The sequence below is a fragment of the Carcharhinus amblyrhynchos genome, chromosome 7, assembly GCF_965287045.1.
Source record: "Carcharhinus amblyrhynchos chromosome 7, sCarAmb.v2.hapA, whole genome shotgun sequence".
Classification (NCBI taxonomy): domain Eukaryota; kingdom Metazoa; phylum Chordata; class Chondrichthyes; order Carcharhiniformes; family Carcharhinidae; genus Carcharhinus; species Carcharhinus amblyrhynchos.
In genome coordinates, this window is record NC_137330.1 from 76,687,947 (window position 1) to 76,702,521 (window position 14,575).

The following is a 14,575-nucleotide window of genomic DNA, read 5'->3' on the forward strand; positions in this document are numbered from 1 at the left end:
GTTAGAATCCGTCATCAAGGAGGAAATAGCGAGGCATCTTGAGGGGAATTGCTTGATAGAGCAGACGCAGCACGGTTTCGTTAAGGGGAAGTCGTGTCTGACAAATTTACTGGAGTTCTATGAGGATGTGTCTAGGGCAGTGGATAGAGGAGAGCCGGTGGATGTGGTCTTTCTGGATTTTCAGAAGGCGTTTGACAAGGTACCTCACAAGAGGTTATTGCCGAAGGTAAGGGGGCATGGAGTTGGGGGTAGGGTGTTAGCGTGGATAGAGGATTGGCTGTCTAATAGGAGGCAGAGAGTGGGGGTCAATGGGTGCTATTCGGACTGGCGGTTGGTGACTAGTGGTGAGTGCCCCAGGGGTCGGTGCTGGGGCCTCAGCTATTTACCATTTATATAGATGATCTGGAGGAGGGAACCGAGTGTATGGTGTCGAAATTTGCTGATGACACCAAGATTGGTGGAACGGCAAATTGTGTGGAGGGTGTGGAGAGTCTGCAGAAGGATCTAGATAGGCTGGACAAATGGGCCAGGAACTGGCAAATGGAATTTAGTGTTGGCAAGTGTGAGGTGGTCCACTTTGGTAGGAATAATGGTAGGAAGGACTATTACTTACGTGGCGAAAAACTGCAGCAGGCGACGGTCCAGAGGGACCTGGGGTCCTTGTGCATGAGTCGCAAAAACCCAGCTTGCAGGTGCAGCAGGTGGTCAGGAAGGCTAATGGGATGCTGGCCTTCATAGCGAGGGGGATTGAATATAAAAGTAGGGAGGTCTTGCTGTAGCTGTATAGGGCACTGGTGAGGCCACAGCTGGAGTACTGTGTGCAGTTTTGGTCGCCGCACTTACGCAAGGATATTTTGGCTTTGGAGGGAGTGCAGAGGAGGTTTACTAGGCTGATGCCGGAGTTGAGGGGGTTGAGCTATGAGGAGAGGCTGAATAAACTAGGCTTGTACTCATTAGAGTTTAGAAGAATGAGGGGAGATCTCATTGAGACATATAAGATGATGAATGGGATGGATAGTGTAGAGGTGGAGAGACTCTTCCCGCTCAGAAACGACAGTAGGACTAGGGGGCACAGCCTCAAGATAAAGGGGGGGGGGGGGGGGGCGCGGTTTAGAATGGAGTTGAGGAGGAACTTCTTCACTCAAAGGGTGGTGAATCTCTGGAATTCTCTGCCCATTGAAGTGGTGGAGGCTACCTCGCTAAATATTTTTAAGACACGGGTTGATGGGTTTTTGATAAGAGAGGGGATTAAGGGTTATGGGGAGAGGGCGGGAATGTGGAACTGAGCCACGACAGATCAGCCATGATCTTATTGAATGGCGGGGCAGGCTCGAAGGGCTAGATGGCCTACTCCTGCTCCTATTTCTTATGTTCTTATGAGAGGTCCACAGTCAGAGATAGGAACTAAAGTTTGATGAAGGCAAGGTCCAGCTGGAGGGAAGGCAAGTTAATGGCCATTGGCATAGTTAAGGGCATGATGTGGAGATGCCAGTGTTGGACTGGAGTAAACACAGTAAGAAGTTTGTGAACAGAACTTCCACTTATCTGATGAAGGAGCAGCGCTCTGAAAGCTAGTGGCTTTTGCTACCAAATAAACCTGTTGGACTTTAACCTGGTGTTGTGAGACTTCTTACATAATTAAGGGCCACAGGGGGAAGGTCAAGGGTAATAGAGGGAAGCTCCAGAATCCCAGAAGGCAGATCAAGGATAAGGGGTTTAGGGTAAAGGGTGAGAGATGAAGGTTTGAGAGTCATTGTCACTCGGTAAAGGATGATGGTGAGAGAGGTAAGGGTGATTGAGGGATAGTACAAGGTGATGTTTGAGAGTCAAGGACAGTGGCTGTAAGTTAAGGATCAGTTAATAATATGAAATGATGATTATATAAATAATAATGAAACCTTTATACACCAGAAATTATATTCAATTTTTTTTCTAGCTGAGAACAGTTAGATTCAGCACTGGTCAGAGCACACAAAGCAAAAGCTATTGGTCTTTCTTTTCCCAAAGGCATAATATGTGACATGACTGCCCCTACACTATCAGGTAAAGTGCTGCAAGCAAGCTGGTAGCTTCAGATTAAATGAACCAATACTTCAGACTTCTACAAAGTATCTTTAACATCCTTTTAAGCTTTTTCACATTTCGTTGTCCAGACTCATGACTCTTTCAAATAGTAAATTGTGCAATGACTTCAATAATGTAGCTAAATTAGGAACAAATTTGCCATGATAATTTACTAATCCCAGAAAAGACACAATTACATCACATTCATCAGACATGTTGCTTCTAAGATAGCATCCATTTTTTTATGTAGACCTTTACTATCAATAACATGATCCAAATATTGGACTGACATCTGAAAAATTTCTTTCTTGATACGCAGACCATGTCCTTGAAGACCTTCCAATGTTGCTTCTAAATTATTCAAGTGCTCCAGGACAAGGGGAGTGGACCTTTGTCCCACACAATCACAAATGGAGTCTATTCCTGAAGACACCTGGTTTATACTTGGACAGATGTCACAACAACTGCTGTGACAGCTACTTTCAATTCTAGTCCACCTTGACAGAACTAGGAGAGCACCTATAGCTTTGTCAGTTGTGAGTAACCTCCACCATTTTTATTGCCACCAGAGACTGTATGTTCAGCCATGTCCTACAGAGTTGAAATTACAAACATTGCCACACACATGAACAACCAGTTAAGAATATTATGGCTGCCTGTACAAGAACTGAGATGGCCCTCTGTCATGTGCAGCCATCCATGATTGCTAGCCATGAACATGTCATAACAATGTATCCCCGAGTGAGTTTTAATAAATGAACCTGATATACACGTGAAAAAAGTGAATATAATAACGTGATACATTTACATGTGAATAAATGTAGTGATTGAACACCCTTGCCATCCTTGTGTCCTCACTTATCCTTTCCCTCCCACCTCATCTTGGTACCACCCTTACATTAGCAGCTGAGTTAGAAACAGGATGCTGCATCTGATGCCCCATTGCCACTACTATTACTGTGGGCAGTATTGTTCTCCAGTCCCACATTAACTCTTGCTCTGTCCAAACATCTTTATAATGCAATGCTCACCCCTTCACCTATTATTCATTTTATGAACAGAACTCATAAACCCTATTATAACAGCTGAGAACCATTGAATAACCCATAAAGCTCCCCATGTAAACAAACAGACTATTGACCCAAATGTGTAAAGGGAAGCAAGCATTTATAAAATGATTAGGCAGTTGAGCTGTGGCCAAGAACCCATAACTCTCCTCAAGAAAACAAACTGACTTCAGAACTACTATCTCAACAGATGTCTGTACTAAATACAATAAAGCAATGGGAAAAGCAACATTATTATATTCAGCTACACTTGTAAGCCTGCAAAATCTGCTCTATCTTTCTATCAATTTTAAGAACCTTTTTATTTCATAAGAAGATAAGAAATAAGAACATAAGAAATAGGAGCAGGAGTAGGCCATCTAGCCCTTCGAGCCTTCTCCATATTTACAATGTTAATCTTTTATTTGACAGCTTGCTCGAAGTAAGTTGGCAGAAGTAAGAAACAAAGAACAATACAACACAGGAACAGGCACTTTGGTCCTCCAAGCCTGCACCAATCATGTGTTCCTAACTAGACCTAAATGACTAGACTAGAGCATCTGGCAAACAACTTGTTTAATGGGGAGTTATACCTTCGAATCAGAGCACTGTCATAACTCACTTACTGAACACAAATACAGTTCATGCTACAGTACCTCAGGATGAACTATAAAGGAGGGAATACCATTTGACTTACTTTTTAAATTCTTCCCACCTCCAGTTTATGATTCACGTCTCCTTTACAGCTGGTGCAGAAACTGACAGCTGCTAAAATCAGGCTGTCTCCCTGAAAATTAAAAATATTTTACCAGAGACAGGCTCTTAAGGAGCCCATAACACTATTATTTGCGTAATTAATAGGAGCTGGTGGCTTCCCGGGCCTGCTCCCTTCCCTGCCCACATGAAAACAGCCAAGAGAAGTACAGAACATGTGACTTCCAGAGGCATCACTCAGTGGTCATTTTTTTCCTGTTCCTCTATTTGGCCTCAATTGGGAAATACAACCTTAGAATTTCTCCCTATTCTTCTAATTGGTCCTACAAAACCTTTTACGCTCATGTGAGAGGCAGAGTCAATTTGATTTCCTACTGAAAGAAGTGCTCCTCCAGTACTGCACTGGCCTACAGCAAACAGAGGCAAAAAAATAGCTGACACTGTACATGTACTGAAATAATGATTTATAATTGATTCTTCCAACTGAAGAAAATATGTGTAGGGTAAGTTTACACAAGATAAGATATTTAGCTTCCTTTAAAATAAGTAACATTTAATATAGTTCATTTCTGAGAATGATAAAAACTAGGGGTGAGTGTCGGCAATTCAGGCCCTCGAGCCTACTCCGCCACTCAATACAATCATGGCTGATTTTAGCGTCATAGAGGTTTACAGCATGGAAACAGGCCCTTCGGCCCAACTTGTCCATACCGCCCTTTCTTTTTTAAAACCCCTAAACTAATCCCAGTTGCCTGCATTTGGCTCTAAACCCATTGTACCTTGTCTCAGTCTCAACTCCTCTTTCTTGCTTGTTCACCACAGCCCTTCAAACTCTTACGCATTAAAAATCTGTCCACCTCTCCCTTAAACTATTTCAAAGTCCCAGCAGCCTCCATAGGGTAGTGATTTCCACTGAAGCACTGCCCTTTGAGAGAAGTAATTTGTCCTCATACAAAATCAGAAAATGTGGAAAATCTTGGTGGGTCTGATAGCATCTGTGGAGAGGGAATAGAACTAATGTTTCACGCTTAGATGGCCCGTCATTAGAGCTCTGTTCTTTCTCCACAGTTGCTGTGAGAACTGCTGGGATTTGTTTTTAATTTCTCCTCATTGGTTTTAAACCTACATACAACCTGAATGTGGGGAGTCAGTTAGTTTAGTATGCTGGGCGACTGGTTTGTGATGCAGATTGATGCCAACAGCGTGCGTTCAATTCCTGTGCAGACTGGGGTATTTTATGAAGACTCTGCTGTCTCAGTCTTGCCTCTCGCCTGAGGTCATAGAGGTTTACAGCATAGAAACAGGCCCTTCAGCCCAACTTGTCAACGTCGTCCTTTTTTTTAAAACCCCTAAGCTAACTTCAATTGCCTATATTTGGCCCATATCCTTAGATACACATCTTACCTATGTAACTGTGTAAATGCTTTTTAAAAGACAGAATTGTACCCGCCTCTTCTACTGCTCTGGCAGCTTGCTCCAGACACTCACCCACCCTCTGTGTGAAAGAATTGCCCCTATTGACCCTTTTGTATCTCTTCCCTCTCACCTTAAAGCTATGTCCTCTTGTTTTAGACTCGCCTACCTTTGGGAAAAGACATTGACTGTCGAACTGATCTATGCTCCTCATTATTTTATAGATCTTATCAAATCACCCCTCAACCTTCTACACTCCAGAGGAAAAAGCCCCAGTCTATCCAGCCTCTCCTTATAACTCAAACATCAAGTCCCAGTAGCGTTCTAATAAATCTTTTCTGCATTCGTTCTAGTAGATGTGGTGATTTTCAGGTTAAATCACCACCAGTCAGCTCCCCCCTGCAAAAGGGAGAGTAACCTATGGCCATCTGGGACAATAATTACATACTTATTCTAAATGTTGTAATAATGTATCTTATAACTGAACTTAAAGTGACATCATTTTACAATAGATCATAAGATCCGATTATTCGGAAGGTTTGAATAATCCAGGAAAATTACAGAACAAGTACAGATTTTAATGTTTATTAAATTTAAAACTTTATGGTAATATTGATAGTTTCCATTACTTATATGCACAAAAAATTGGCAGTTGTACAAAATGTCCACTGCTTAGTACTAATTCATTTATGCACATCTCTTTTCAAACAAATTACCCCTTTGCCATTTGTGACAATGTGCAATCTCACCAATTCATTTCGCCGATGTTAATTCTGAGCATTGCTGAAAAAAGACATTGTGTCCAAGCTTTTTGTGTTGCACTCATCAGAACAATCACAAGAATACCAGTGACAAGCCATTGACACATCCCCGTGTTATTACCCTTGTGTCTGTGGGTTTCTTCAGGGCATTCCAGTTTCCAAAGAGGTGTCGGTTAGGTGGATTAGTCATGGTAAGTGTGCAGAACATGGTGGGGGAACCTGGATAAGATACTCCTATAGAGAGTAAGTGCAGATTTGATAGGTGAAATAGCCTACTTCTGCACTGTAGGGATTCTGTGGATTCTATCACTTATTTTGTTTATTTGAAACAGGCAAAATGTGTGCACATGTTCTTTCTATCTACAAAGAATAGGATGTTGTGTATTATATGTGCCTTCCAGTACCAATGAGAACCAAGCTGTCTGGTTTAGATTTTCAAACAATGCTTGGCAGTTAATGGTCAGCCACCATTAACTGGTGCATTCTCCATGGTAATACCTCAACCATTCAGAGTCCACTTCCCAACCAATCCCCTCTTCTCATACAGTATAAATTTGTTGTTTTCCTTGACATTGGTATTGTTGCAGTTGTCCTGATGAGTTTGAATTTGAATTTGATATTTTTTGGGGAGAATCCTGGCCATTAATTCCAGTCAGTAATCAAAGTAACAAGTAAAATGACTACATACCGTATTAGCAAAGCAGTGTCCTTTTCTCCAGTGTTTTAGACAATTTTTTTTTAATTAAACTGCAAAAATGTCTTTGTCTATTTTTCTCCTGCAACTAGCAATTGCTTTCATTGTGTTTTTAAACGTTTTACAAAAAATTGGTGCCTTTACTACATCACCAACAGAATGGTTTTCCCAGTTGGTTCAATCTGTCATTTTTTTTAACTACTGTGCTATTTTGATGCATTATCCTAGTTCACGCTAATCCTCAGAGTGGAATGCTCAATCTCAACAGCTTTTCCAAAATAATGAGAATGCATAACTGGGTCTGAGACTGTTAGGAACCGAATGCAATTTGCAGTGGTAAGATGATCTCACTGAGAGACTAATACATTGATGTGTTGCAAAGCCATGTTGAGTCTGACTTCCTAAGTACAATGTCACATTACACTGGTCACCATTGTATACTGATGACTGCACCATCAAGCTGATGGGAACATTAAAAATAACATATGATAATTATTTATTTTTAGCACTACTGAAAGACAAAATTGAATTTTATCTCCACCAAAAAGATAGCCAATCCTACATGAGTTCTAATCCAATCCATTATTTCTTAACTACAAAACTCCTCTCATTTCCCCTTCCTCCAACCTCCAATAAATAACAGAAAAAATTATGAAGCTTTTTGTTCATTACAAACATTGATAAAGCAAACAGAGAGCAAACTGGTGGTACAATGCATTATTACACCAATATATTGCACTATATTGTGCAGGATGGGAGATCACAATCAAAGTTGCCTAGCGGAGCATAACAGCTAAACTCAAAGACGCACATGGTCAAAATTAACTGGGGACTCACCCATCAATGTCTTGTTCTCTTCCCACCATCTACAAATTTAGCACACTCTTCTGAGCTGGTAAGAAAGTCTGGTAAAAACAGATGGGATTTCTTATAATGTGATGCTCATGTGTCTTTAAGGCTAGGTTTTCTAAACCGTTGTTCATCACCATGAGACTGGATGCAATGTATAATTCCATGGCTCTGGAGAGAGAATATAGCTACAGTCCTACTGGTCAGCCATGTCTACCGAGCATCCCAGTTGACATTGTTTTAAATGAAAGATCCTTTTGTTCAATCCTTGGCATGTGATTGGTATGTTGGAACAAATAGAATAATGTTTTGAGGACTGGGCTCTAAAGTCATCACCAGGACCTAAGTTCTCTTTTGTCCATGGATCTGAGTGGGTGGGAAAATTGAAAGCTGCCATGATTTTCCCACAGATTAACTATGTGAAAAGAGGAGCTGGAGCCAAAATCTTTTAAGATTTCCATTGTGCATCAAGAATCCCACGCCAGACACAGAAGGAAAATCAGAGAATCTCTACAGCGCAGAAGAGGCCATTCAGCCTATCGAGTCTGCACCGACATCAGTCCCACCCAGGCCCTATTCCTGTAACCCCACTTATTTACCCTGCTAGCCCCCCGACACTAAGAGGCCATTAAGCATGGCCAATCCACCTAACCCACACATCTTTGGACTGTGAGAGGAAACTGGAGGAAACCTGTGCAGAGATGGGGAGAGTGTGCAAACTCCACACCGAACCTGGGTCCCTGGCGCCAAGAGGCGGCTGTGCTAACCAAAGTGTCACTATGCTATCCAATCCTGGCAAGGGGCTCTCTTCCCCTATCCCAATCATGAGGCACTCCCAATTTACCTCTGGGATGGAGACCGTTCCTTTAGTCTCACCAGTAGTCTTCTGCCGCCCAACATTGCATCCTGTCCGTCTGGGATGAAAAAACTGAGCAGATGTGGCATGAGAATTTGTGATATTTGCGGCCATATCAGTATTATTCACAGCACATGTCAGTCTTTACCAAACTAAACCCCACCAGTAGTTAAAACCAGGCCAATTTTCGAGAAAAGAAAACGGAATGGGCTATCTATTCCAGTTGCTGAGAAGCTTTAGCAGAGAGCTGCAAATGTGTCTGTTGATCAGGGACAGTGTCATGGCTGCAGAGAAGGAGGATGCCATGGAGACTGTCTACAGAGTCTCTGTGGGTGGAAGTTAGGAACAGCAAAGGGTCGATAGCTTTGCTGGGTGTTTTCTACAGGCCGCCCAATAGTGACAGGGAAGTTGAGGTGCAGATAGGGAAACAGATCCTAGAGAGATGTAGAAATAACAGAGTTGTCGTGATGGGAGACTTTAATTTCCCAAACATCGACTGGAATATCCCAAGGGTAAGGGGTTTGGATGGGGAGGAGTTTGTTAGGTGTGTTCAGGAGGGTTTCCTGACACAGTATGTGGATAAGCCTACAAGAGGAGAGGCTGTACTTGACCTGGTACTGGCGAATGAACCAGGACAGGTGACGGATCTCTCGGTAGGAGAGCATCTTGGGGATGGAGATCATAATTCTATCTCCTTCGCAATTGCATTGGAAAGGGGTAGGATCAGGCAGGCTAGGAAGGTGTTTGTCTGGAGTAAGGGGAAATATGAAGACATCAGGCAGATAATTGGATGAATAAACTGGAAGGAGGCGTTCTTGGGGAAAAATACAGAAGGAAGGTAGCGGATATTCAAGGAATGTTTGACTGGAGCTCTGCATGATAACGTTCCAATGAGACAAGGAGGTTTTGGTAGGGCGCGGGAACCATGGTGCACGAAGGTTGTGGTGAACTTAGTCAGGAAGAAAAGAAAGGTGTATAAAAGGTTCAGAGAGCTAGGAGATGTTAAGGATCTAGAGGAGTACAAGGCTTGTAGAAAGGAGCTTAAAAAGGAAATTAGGAGAGCCAGAAGGGGTCATGAGAAGGCCTTGGCAGGTAAGATTAAGGAGAATCCCAAGGCCTTCTACAAATATGTGAAAAGTAAAAGGATGAGAAGAGAAGGGATAGGACCTATAAAAGGTGAAGGGGGAAAAGTCTGTGTGGAACCTGAAGAAATGGCAGAGTGCTTAATGAGTACTTTGCCTCAGTATTCACGGTGGAAAGTGATCTGGGAGGTTGTACTACAGGTTTGCAGCAGTCTGAAACGATTGAGTATGTGGATGTTAAGGAAGAGGATGTGTTAGAACTTTTAAACTCTATCAAGATAGACAAGTCGCCGGGACTGGATGGGATGTACCCCAGGTTACTGTGGGAGGTGAGGGAAGTGATTGCAGAGCCCCTGGCGATGATCTTTGTGTCGTCGATGGAGACGGGAGAGGTTCCGGAGGATTGGAGGATTGCGGATGTGGTTCCTATTTTCAAGAAAGGGAACAGGGATAGCCCAGGAAATTACCGACCAGTGAGTCTGACCTCAGTGGTTGGTAAGCTGCTGGACAGGCTTCTGAGGGACAAGATTTATGAGCATTTGGAGAAGTTTAGAATGATCAGAAATAGTCAACATGGTTTTGTCAAGGGCAGGTCGTGCCTTATGAGCCTAGTTGAGTTCTCTGAGAATGTGACTGAACACATTGACGAAGGAAGAGTGGTAGACGTGGTTTAAGAACATAAGAACATAAGAAATAGGAGCAGGAGTAGGCCATCTAGCCCTTCGAGCCTGCCCCGCCATTCAATAAGATCATGGCTGATCTGTCATGGCTCAGTTCCACATTCCCGCCCTCTCCCCATAACCCTTAATCCCCTCTCTTATCAAAAACCCATCAACCCGCGTCTTAAAAATATTTAGCGAGGTAGCCTCCACCACTTCAATGGGCAGAGAATTCCAGAGATTCACCACCCTTTGAGTGAAGAAGTTCCTCCTCAACTCCGTTCTAAACCGCCCCCCCTTTATCTTGAGGCTGTGCCCCCTAGTCCTACTATCCTTTCTGAGCGGGAAGAGTCTCTCCACCTCTATCCTATCCATCCCATTCATCATCTTATATGTCTCAATGAGATCTCCCCTCATTCTTCTAAACTCTAACGAGTACAAGCCTAGTTTATTCAGCCTCTCCTCATAGCTCAACCCCCTCAACTCCGGCATCAGCCTAGTAAACCTCCTCTGCACTCCCTCCAAGGCCAAAATATCCTTGCGTGAGTACGGCGCCCAAAACTGCACACAGTACTCCAGCTGCGGCCTCACCAATGCCCTATACAGCCGCAGCAAGACCTCCCTACTTTTATATTCAATCCCCCTCGCGATGAAGGCCAGCATCCCATTCGCCTTCCTGACCACCTGCTGCACCTGCAAGCTGGGTTTTTGCAACTCATGCACAAGGACCCCGAGGTCCCTCTGCACCGTCGCCTGCTGCAGTTTTTAAGGTCCCCCATGCAAGACTTCTTGAGAAGGTGAGAGGGCATGGGATCCAGGGGGCTTTGGCCTTGTGGATCCAGAACTGGCTTGCCTGCAGAAGGCAGAGAGTGATTGTGGATGGGTCTTTTTCTGCATGGAGGTCGGTCACCAGTGGAGTGCCCCAGGGATCTGTTCTAGGACCCTTGCTGTTGTCATTTTCATAAATGACCTGGATGAGGAAGTGGAAGGATGGGTTAGTAAGTTCGCTGACGATACGAAGGTTGGTGGTGTTGTGGATAGTCTGGAGGGATGTCAGAAGTTGCAGCGGGACATAGATAGGATGCAAGACTGGGCGGAGAAGTGGCAGGTGGACTTCAGTGCAGATAAATGTGTATTGGTCCATTTTGGCAGGACCAATGGGATGAAGGAGTACAATATCAAGGGTAGGAGTCTTAGCTGTGTTGAAGAGCAGAAGGATCTTGGGATCTGGGTCCATAGGACTCTTAAATTGGCCTCGCAGGTGGAGGATGTGGTCAAGAAGGCGTATGGTGTACTGGCCTTCATTAATCGAGGGATTGAGTTTAGGAGTCGGGAGGTAATGCTGCAACTTTATAAGACCCTTGTCAGACCCCACTTGGAGTACTGTGCACAGTTCTGGTCGCCTCACTATAGGAAGGACATGGAAGCTATTGAAAGGGTGCAGAGGAGATTTACAAGGATGTTGCCTGGATTGGGAGGCATGCCTTATGAAGATAGGTTGAGGGAGCTGGGACTCTTCTCCCTGGAGAGACGAAGGTTGAGAGGTGACCTGATAGAGGTTTATAAGATGTTGAGAGAAATAGATAAGGTGGATTCTCAGAGGCTATTTCGCCGGGCTGAAATGGCTGCTACAAGAGGACGCAGATTTAAGGTGCAGGGAAGCAAGTACAGGGGAGATGTTAGGGGTAAGTTTTTCACTCAGAGGGTGGTGAGTGAATGGAATCGGCTGCCATCGTTGGTGATAGAGGCGAACTCGCTGGGGTCTTTTAAAAGACTTCTGGATGAGTATATGGGATCTAATGGGAATGGGGGTTATAGATAGGTCTATGGCGTAGTAGGTATAGATGTGATCGGCCCAACTTGTGGGCCAAAGGGCCTGTTTGTGCCGTAGTATTCTATGTTCTATGTGTCAGCTTGCTTCTAAGACACAGATGGGAGTGCAGACCTGATTAAGATATATTGGAATACAAAAGCAGACTTACAAGGACATTTGCAATTTGCTGGATCAGTGCAGTTTCAGACAGCTGGCAGAAGTTAAAATCATCATTTTTATAATGGATAGACTCCAGTAGCTAATGAATCATGGATTGTTTAAAGAAGTGGCCCACTTAAGCAAAGAATGAAGAAATTCTCATTTGCAAAGGTATGAGTCAGCCATTATCCTGCTGCCTCAATGGGGAAGTAACTTTTCATTCAACAGGATAAACTTCCAAAATGAAGTGGAGAGAATGTAACTGTTGGGGAAGTTACACATTTAGAGCATTCTTAAGCAGGCTTATTAATTCTGTCAGATTCAATGTGCTTTAAACATTTCATAATGTTATTTCAATATCTATTGACTGTAGGGATATGATGTGCATATAACTTTAAAGGAAGGATCTTAACCTTCTGCTGATAAGTAATTGGGCACAGAACATCCAGCCCACAGATGCTAAAGTTGACTGTAGTTTTGCTGCAGCACCTGGACTAAGATTAGTTAATACAACACAGAATTTAGACTCCCTAATCTTTATGGCTTGATTCCACACTGATTGGCGAGTTACTCACATTATCTGGGACAGAGGCATTAAAAAATATTCTTCTAATCCAGTCAATCTTCTTAATCTTGTATGTGCAAATTTAGTACAATACAGATTAATGGTTGCCTCACTGGGTAAGTATTAAGTTCACAAATTGTGACCTGGGATGCTGAAATGAACACTAATTTTGTCTTGGATTGTCACCGAATCAGAAATATTCAGAAGCCCTTTACAAATGACATGTGTGTCCCGATTCCAGGATTTCCGACTCTATTCCCAAACTCTAGGATTTTTGGGAGTGCCTTTAAAGGATGTGAGCTGGATTGTGTCAAACGCAGTAAGAAGTCTCACAACACCAGGTTAAACTCTAACAGGTTTATTTGGTAGTAAACGCCACTAGCTTTCAGAATGCTGTTCCTTCATCAGATGAGTGGGAGTTCTGATCACAAACAGGGCATATAAAGGCACACACAGTTTACACAATACTGAGTCTTTACACCTAATCAAGTCTTAAAAGTGCAGACAATGTGAGTGGAGATAGCATTAAGCATAGGTTAAAGAGATGTGTATTGTCTCCGGACAGAACAATAAGTGAGATGTTGCAAGTTCAGGCAAGTCATGGGGGTTACAGATAGTGTGACATAAACCCAAGATCCCAGTTGAGGCTGTCCTCATGTGTGCAGAGCTTGGCTATCAGTCTCTGCACAGCGAAACATAGCTTGGCATAAGGGGTATAGGGAACAAAGGGGATGGTGGACATATTTGGCATGGGGGCATGAGGGACAATAAAGTAGTTGGGGCATTCCTTGGTATAAGGGTCCATTAGGAGTGGGTGACAGTCAAAGCATGTATTCATGGCATATGAAGGGTTGGGTGGACGGGGGTGGGATGGTAGGCCTGCACGGAGTACCTGAGTTGTCTTGCATGGGGCATAAAGAGTGGTGAGGACTGAAGGATCTTTATATTTTTATTTTAACTGGGTCAAAGACATAGAGCACCAAGGTAGGCCCTTTTAAACAGCACGTCTCTGCACTCTTCAGCCTCTGATACAAAACTCTGAGGTCATCTACAACTAATTTACCAACAGCTTCTTCCCTGCTGTCATCAGATTTTTGAATGGAACTACCTTGCATTAAGTTGATCTTTCTCTACATCCTAGCTATGACTGTAACACTACAGTCTGCACTCTCTCCTTTCCTCTCTATGCATGTATGTTTTATATAGCACAAGAAACAATATTTTTCTCTGTATGCATGTGACAATAATAAATCAAATCTAAATTTGTAGCTACCTCTGACCATTTGCCAGGATCAGCTGGACCAAGTCACGCCCACACCTCATTCCCAGCACTGAAGATTCACCTTTCCACACATTTTTCCCGAGGCGGGCAGCCAGCCAGGAATCCTCCTGATTCCCACTATTCGCCTGGAGGATTCAAACCCAGGCCAGTGTGTTATTAGCAGTTTGACTACTGCAGTATTTAACCTTTACAGTAACATGTACATGAGAGTATAAATTTAATCCAATCTTTCCTAACATTTAAATCTCAGTATCAAAATAATAGCTGAAAATCTGTCTCCCTTTTCTTTTGCCTCCTGCTTCTATCCTTCTGTCCATCCACAGCCAGTGAGTTACATTTTCAATCACTTAAAGCGGGTTTAAAAACCTTTCTTCAATAAATTAAAAGACCTCCCAAACTCACTGGTGGCCTCAGAACCTGATGGCATTGACGGAGTTAAACTTGTCAATGGCCTTTGGGGAATTACTTCTATGTTCTTAACATGCCTCAGTTGTGCTTTTAAAATTCATCACTGCTTTGTTACCAATCCTCTGTGAAACACAATCCGTCCAGGAAACCATACTGTTACTATTTTGTAATGAAGACCGAGATCCATTTTAACTGCAAGTGGTACTAAAC